Here is an 8,969-nt window from a genome sequence, read left to right on the forward strand (position 1 = left end):
AAGCCACATTCAAAGTATGAGAATCACGCCCTGATACGTTGAAAAGGTTGTAGGTTGCCGCCTTGTGTAAATATTTTTATTGGTAAAATTTGGATAAAACCAACTTTAATGAGTGTAGCTAAAATTTGCTACTAGGTATGTTATTCTAACCTCGAAGATAAAAAGTAACTGCATGTTAATAAATCAATATATTTCGAATGTGAAATTTTACCTATACCCCAAGCGGTAATCGGCTGCCTCATAACAATTGAAAATTGTGTCCGCGATACCCACGATAGAGGTTGTTAATGATATCCGTTGCGACAAAATTTATGTTGAACTCGTTGAAAACGTTTTGTCCCCTCGATTGTGATTTGAACCCGCTACCTTCAGCTAGAGCGAAATATCCAAGTGATCCACAGGGTTATCAAGGAAATGTAGCTGTTAATCAGTAGAACAGTTTTCTCGTCATGCAATAACAAAGTTCAATATCAACATATCCTTGTATGAATTATCATACAAATAAACATATTAAGCTAATATTATACCTATTGTGAATATTAATTCACAATAGGTATAATATTATCTTAATATGTTTTGTCTGCTTGCTAAACATTATCTTAACAAAACTGTCCGTGCTTGGTTTCTCCTTTCTTGTAAGACTGTCATTTTAAATAATAAAAAACTTGAGAGGTCAAGGGACACCCCAATGGAACAAAGTTACATCTTATGTTCAAAAAACCTGTATACATAATATTATACACTCAAAAAAAATATTAAAAATGCCATCTATTGACGCTCAGGAATACTTACAATGCGTCGCTATTTATTAAAAAAGCGCCATCTAGTTGACGCACAGGAATACTTACTATCGACGCCCTGTGCCTCTAACATGCAGGTACTAATAAAAAAGTGTTGAGGTCAAATCAAGGTCAAATATCGTTCTGTTTAGCCTTGATATACGCAGAACGCGCGATAAGGAACTTCGTTCCAATAATCGATTCTTATGATTACGTGAATATATTCTTCAGGTCTACGTAAGACTTGCGATGCGTGTATGTTAAGGGTGCGGCCGCATGGACCTCGGCGCGGAGCGCATTGGTGGCGCCCAGAGATAAAGCAGTTGCGAATTGAGTGCATAGCCGCTCGGCACCGACATGTCAGGTATAGACGGGGGCGCAATCGAAGCCAAGACGAGGAAGACAGGCTGTACAGGCTGTACGATAGATACCGTGCGACACGTCATGCTTTGAAGGACAGCATCCGAGATGCCAAGATTGAAGCATGGGAGGAGTGGCTTGCGACTCTGGAGCGGGATCCTTGGGGTAGGCCCTATAAATGGGTAAGGCATAAGCTTCGCCCTGCCGCCCCACCTCTTACCCAGAGTCTCGATCCAGAGCTGCGCGAAACTGTCGTGTCTTTGCACGTGCACTTTTTCCGTCGAGAGCTGACTGGTCACCACCGACAATGGTCCCACCATCGGATGACTCGGATGATGAAGAGGTTCCACCTGTGACGTCCGCAGAGCTAGCAGCAGCCGTGCTTAAAATGGGAGAGAAAAACACAGCACCTGGCCTTGATGGTGTGCCAGGGCGCGTGTGGGTCTTGGCAATGAAGGAGCTTGAGCCGCAGGTGCTTGACGTTCTTACTAGATGCCTGATCGAGGGTCAAGTTCCCTCCCGCTGAAAAACGGGCAAACTGGTACTCCTCCGAAAGAATGGTAAACCGGCAGACCAGCCGTCGGCATACAGACCCATTGTTCTTCTAGATGAGGTTTGCAAGATCCTGGAAAGAGTCATCGTTGCTCGTATTAGCCAGCATTTGGGCAGAGTCGGGCCAAATCTTAGTTCTAACCAGTTTGGCTTCAGAAGAGGTCGTTCAACAATCGGCGCATTGACGCAGTTGCGCAATATCATAAAAGAAGTCGTACCCCGGGGTGGGGTAGTTTTGGCGGTGTCTCTAGACATATCAAACGCCTTTAACTCCCTGCCTTGGGCCACAATTAAAGAGGGGCTAAGGTATCACAAAATTCCTAAATATCTGCGCGAAACGATGGGGTGGACGCGAGAAAAAAAAACATCTCCGCTTCATGTGTAGGGGAGGTACTTACCTACCATAAAAAATATATTTTTACCATTTTGGCGGCATCATTAATATTATGTGCATTCATGCCAAATTACAGCTTTGTGGGTCCTACAGTTTCTGAACAAAACCACGGACAGACAGACGGACGGACAGACCGAAACAAAAAAGGTTGGGTTGCACCAGAGGCGTGTTTAAAGTTAAAGTTAAGGTTAAAGTTATGGTTATAGATAAGGCTAAATTTAAGTTTAACTTTAACCTTAACTTTGACCGGAGAAATTGACAGATGACAGCTGGTCCAACAAGGTTATAAATGAACGTGGGCGGGGGGGCTGCTTGTAAAGGATGGCTGTCAAAAATGGCGTATTTGTATGATGACAGCGTTAGTTCCTTTTTTCGCCACGTGCATTTAAAACCTTGTCGAGCTCTATAGTTATGGTTAAATGTGGCATCTTGATGGTGTCCATTTTTAACTTTAACCAAAGATTTGACATTTTGCATTGTAGTTAAAGTTATATGTACCTAGTTAAAGTTACAGTTAAAGTTAGTTGGTGCAACCCCAACTAAGGGTTCCTTTTTGACTACGGAACCCTAAAAACCGATGATGACATAAATTATTGTACAAATAACATACTCGGCCTGTTTCGTTAAATAAAGTGTGCATACCAATCATGTGAATACTTCAATTAATTAAAAGCAAATCTGATAATCCGATACCAAATATTGGGAAACTGTTGATGAGCGTCAGCAAAAATTTTAAGGATGCGTTGGAACAGTTAAAAAAACATTATTATTGTTTAGTTAATTGTTACACTGAATTAATGTAATAATTAGAAACAAAATAGAAAAGAATTATGTAAAAAAAATGATTTATTTTTGTTTTTTTTTTCCAAGTTCTATTAGCACGCATACGTTAAAAAGGTGAAAATTTTGTGATATCATAATGTTACTTTGTTGTTGTTATAAGATAAAATAAGAGTAGTTATTTTATTGCTAACTGTACAATAAATTTAAGATGCTGTGCTAATGTGTCCAGCACACCATTGTAGTTAGTGACGCAACTTTAATCCAAACCTTGCCCAATTTTCGTGTACACTTCCAAAGTCACCAATCAGGGACAGTCGTGCACAAAATTATTAAGAATTTATTACCGAAAAGTGAGTAGGTACATTCTAATATGTAAGAAACGAAAGTGTGACTCGCTTAAAACGAAAAACTGATTTGGTTAAGGCGGCTGGAGTCTAGACAAAGTACATTGTATTGATTTTAGCCCCGAAAAAAATCGGCGTGATACACAACTAGTGCAACGAATTAGAGACCAAGTTCTAGTTAGTTCTATAATATTAACAACGTGTATAGTTGCACAACTCGTCTGTTACGGGTTTAAACACATATTCATGGACGTACCCAGGTAGGGGCAGGGGGGGCAGCACCCCCCCCCCCCCATAGAAGATAAAATAAACGTCAATATTCCTGTCAAGTAGGAATGAAAAACGTGTTACCTACTCTGCGCAAAATGAAGTGTTGGAAACAAAATATATATTACATAGATATATAGTCACAGAGAGTAGTCAAAGAGGTATGCTGCACTAGCTAAAATCCTGGGTACGCCCATGCACATATTTTAATGATTAAATCATTAAAAAACCTCACCAACATTCAAGTGGACAATGCATTTAACATTTATTCTAAAGACCTGTGTACACGAGTGTACCAGTAGAGTAACACGATCGCCTCTCTGGTTGATCGCCTGGCGTATTTGTTCTCGCTGTTTGTTCTGACCACCTTCCACACACTATTTGGACATTTTAGAAACTAGAATTTCCATTTGTACGTATTAATATGACAAATTTAGTCACAATATTGGACGTCTCGAGTGCCTCATGCGTCACCTTAACTCCACACACTAGAGACCAAAATTAAACTCAACTTAAAATTTAATGAAAGAGCCAAACGGTTTTGATCATTTCTCCTAAATATTATGTTGACACACAAAAATAGTTCTTCACTGCTAAAGTTAGGAGCTATTTTTGAATTCGGAGAGCGGAGACCGCTTTGTTTGGGTTCATAATAACATATAGCGATTTAGCTTTAACAGTTAAAATAATATGAGGATATTTGTTTGATTGGACAATATTTAAACTTTTAAAAATCATGATTTAGTCATTCTGGGAGAGCAAACGTTAGTTTCTGAAAATATTAAAGTTACTAGGACTTAGACGAGACTAAACTTAGGATATTATTTATAACCTCGCATGTCACGAAAATTGAACAATGATGAATATAAACATTTCTACTGGGACCAATTGTTGTATTTCTCCAACGCCTATAAATGCTAATCGTTGCTAATTATTTGCTAAGTATTCTAAGCCTACTAAATAATAATTAATTGTCAACTTCTTTTATAATATGAAAAATGAAAGTAATATTTTCGATATTTAATTAAAAACTACCTTGAACAGATGTTGCGCGTTTTCAAAAATAGCAGTACACATAATTGAAAGCCCTCTGTGTCTTGAATTTTTTTTTATTGAAACTTTTTGAGGAATAAGCTTTTATATCCCATTGTACAATTGTTAATATCGTCCAGTAATATTATACGCGTGAATGGAAAATCGATACTATTGTACCGAGTGTTAGCACGTTTCTTGGTAAAATGGTAAAGCTATGGAAGACCAGAGTAAAGTAGATGATTGTATTATAATGTTTGTTTACCGTGTGTAAGTGGGCGAGAAATTTGAACAGATTTTTACAAAAAAAATCTTCGCAAAAAATATGTTATGAAATATTTCTGCAACGGTCCAGAAAATATTGCTTATGAATTTTGCTTAAAAAATTAACGACAATAGACGGACTGTAAGCGCGTGTAAAATATACATTATATCCTTGTCTTAATTAAAAATGCTTGGACAGTTTAGGTCAGTTATAAATAAAAAAATAGAGATTTTTAATTGGCATCTGTGCTACTTCTCTAACTGATTTTGTAAAATCTTATACTATCATTGAATCTTACACTGTCGTCGTCCAACTCACGCTTGACCATTTTTTCAGCTTATAAAGTAACAAGAATTAGGATACAAAAACGCTAAGCGATTATGCTGTCAAGACGGTGGCTGGCAATTCAGCTAGGTGAGTGCTAAGCGAATTAAGGCGAAACCACAAGCAGCCGCGCGGAAAATCGCTAATTGTGCAAACAGCCTTATTGTTACAAGTATCGAGTTCCAAAATATTTGCTGAGCTTGAATGGACGGTGAAAAATTATACGCGACGATTATTTGTAGCGAGAATTGCTAATGTAGAGTTACGCGTATTAGGTTTTTTGTAGGAAACTGAGAAAGAAAAGTAATAAAAAAAACTTATTTACTTATCTGAAAACAACTACAACAACTGCAAGTTTGACTACCTAATAAACGAATGCTGATAAGTGTTTAAAGTGTTTTTAAAATACTTATTATCTACATATAGAACAGTCGATCTATTCAGTAGAATTATTTTGTTTAGAGCTGTTAAATTATTTTGAGATAATTTTTGGTTGTTTAAGTAAACAAAAATGAAAAAAATATTAAATTTGCGTTTAACTAATTATAATAATGTATGAAAAATCATTAATCAGTAGAACATACTGAACGGGTGCACCTGTAATAAAATTAAGTTTTCTCTACTGAGTTCTCTATTGACTCTACGAGTACAAAGGGCAATAGAATCCAAAGCCAACAGTTATACAAAACATGTAAAAAGCCCTATTGCCAGTCACATGTCAAACCTTTTAACATTTCAATAGGTTATTTTAATAACAACAAATAAAAAGATCCCTCTCCCACGCACACGTTAACCACAAAATAAACTTTATCCGCTGCGCAATAAGCAACATGAACAATATATCACGAGCACAAAGGTTATATAATAATCCATGCTCGATTCTGCAATTACAAACACAATAAGTAATTGATATCTCTTGAATGGTTTCGAATAACGAGCGACCAGTATTCCGTGGCCGCCCAGTGCTCGTACTCGACTACGATTCGAAAGAAACAAGCGAGAGCTCTAACTATGTTGGACAATGAAACAAATTTACCTGCTATTGAGTTGGATTTTTGAATGAGTATTTTTTGTACAATTAAAAATAAATTGCGGCTCGCCACAGCTGTTTCGAGGATTGGATGACGTCTTTGTAAAACTATCAACCCTTTGTCAGTAATTTATTAATAGTTTATAGAAAGTGATATTTTCCTTCGAGTACCATTGATGCCGATTTCCTTTGCCTACTAAAGGAACGTTTACAAAAGAACATTCGATTGACAAGAAAAGATAATAAGTCTTAAATCTAATGAATTTACTGTAGAAGGCGTCCTTCCTCTATTATCAAATGAAATTGTAAATAGCAATATAGACTATGAGCTGTGCTCAATTATTTCCAGGCTATAATATTATATACCTTTGCTACTTTACCAAAGCAGGCGTTGTTTATACCTTGAATTATTTCAAAAAGAAGGCGTAGATTAATTATTATTATTATACAAGACAAGCAGACCACATAAAAGCCGATTTCAAGTCGTTTCTTTTGCTTTCTGCATTTCATTTTTTTCGAATTCCATTTTCAATAATAACGATAATTTAAAAATCGAATGAAACCCCAATTAGAGTCAACCCGCGGGTGTCATGGGGTCTACAACGACCCGTTAAACTGTAATTACCGACTCTAGTAGGCCACGCCCGTCACTCCAAACGGTTAAAGTAACGCCCCAAACAATGAAAACAATACAATCAATCGCTAAACAATTTAAACGATTTTTAAACCTTATAGTCATTGTAGTAAGACAGGGTAGCCGAGTGATTTTTATGCAGGGAACAATTGAAAGTACAATTGTAGTGGTCTTGTGTTGGATTGGCTTCGTGTGGCGTTTCTTTGTTAGTTAATTCGATTGACTTCACTCATTTGTGGGAACAATCAATGCTTGGTATATTGGTACTTTGTATTATGTGAAACATCCAATGGCGCTTTGTATATAAAGTGGTACTTCATATTATTTCAAGAAAGTTTACCGTTTCATGTTTTTTAATCGAGAAATCTGAAAGATATTTTTTTCACATACATTAGTTATAATATTTAGATTTTACTCAGCTACATACTTTAAAGCGAAGATATCATTTAGTATTTACTAGTTAAATATTTACTTTGAAAAATTCACATAATAAAGATAGCTAATTTTGGATTGTTATTCATTGTTTTTTTTTTTTTTTATTGTTTATTAGGGTAAAAAAACAATATCACAATATAAAATACGTTTACACACAGTCTTACTCTATACATAAAAGTAATTGTGATATCCACATCATTTACCACATATATAAAATGTAAAATGTTATTTAAGTTTAATTATAAGTAGTTGCGATTTTAACCTTGATTGATTAGCAGGCTGCCACCCTAGACCTACGACATTAGGTCTTGGGATCAGTGACAAGTACCATTAGGGTGCCGTATGCGAGATCAATCTAGTTTACAAACAGTACCTATTTAGTATCATGTAGTTAATTAAAATTACTTTAAGTAATAACGTATAAGGCTGCTTTTGATTTTGATTTATATTTATTATTGTTATTTAAATATATATATATTTATTATTATTTTATTTTATTTATATTTCTTAGTAATGGGGTGAATATTATTATGTAGGCATCATTGACAGGTTATATATAGCCTAATATAAGTTACATATAGCCAGCCAGCAGCTCAGCAAGTACACAATTATGCCCGTAGGAAATGTTATTTAAACCTAATTATATCAACAAAAAATCGGCACTTATCTCATCATCTTATCCTTTTAAAATAACAAAGTATAGTTCGCCGGTCCCTTGCAATCCTTTACAAACTGTGGCAAGTGACACCCATTGTTGTTGAGATGTTAAACCGAGATTAAACATTGTTGCGCAGATCTTAACCGTAGATTAAACCACAGATTGTCGATATGATCTGTTGGTGTTGATACTAGTCGCGATTGTTTGCGTGGGAGAGATCACTTGATACACTTTTTTAATTCACATGATACCCTTCTGCTATTTTTGATAGTTACAATGGATAAAATATTTTTTTTCTAGTTTTTTTGGAAAAGAATGGAATACTTTCTTTGAGTACACTCGAGATTTCGTGACCTTTGTTTCTTTAATACGGAATCCCTACGAATATAGGATAATAAAATGTTTCCCCACGGTACACTGCAAGTATTTAAGATACTTCATTGCAGGTTCTTGTAAATTTAGTCCGAGAAGGCTCTTTGTACTTCTCATGTTATGAGAAGAGAAGACAGGAGATGCAGAGGTGAAAACCATTTTTTTTTAATTGTGAGGTAAACAAGCGAAACCTGACAGTCAGTCGTGGTATTAAGCAACTACCGTCGCCCACGGGCACCCGCAACATCAGGAGAGTTGCAAGTGCATTGCCGGCCTTTTAAGTGGGAACAAGCTCATTTCTTTGAAGGTTTTGCAGGTCCGGAAATACTGCTTGTTTTGGCTGATACGTGATACGAAATTGCGATTTTAGAGCAATTATCGCGCAATAATTGCAATCGCATTGCTCTCTCAAGATACGTGATACGGGGGCCGAATGGAACGAAGTTATTTCTTATGTTCAAAAATCCTGTATACATAATTATACACTCAAAAATATATTAAAAAAACACCATCTACTGACGCACAGGAATACTAACAACGCGTCGCTCTTTATTCTCAAAAAACGCCATCTAGTTGACGCACAGGAATACTATCAACGCTCTCTGCCCCTACCATGCAGGTACTAATAAAAAAGTGTCGTTACAACTTTTTCAGTCTAGCCCAAGGCGCAACGCGCGATAAGGAACTACGTTCCAATAAAATTAAAAACCCTGAAAATAAGTCAACAAGCATAATATAGC

This window comes from Aricia agestis, chromosome 6 (genome assembly GCF_905147365.1).
Source record: "Aricia agestis chromosome 6, ilAriAges1.1, whole genome shotgun sequence".
NCBI lineage: Eukaryota > Metazoa > Arthropoda > Insecta > Lepidoptera > Lycaenidae > Aricia > Aricia agestis.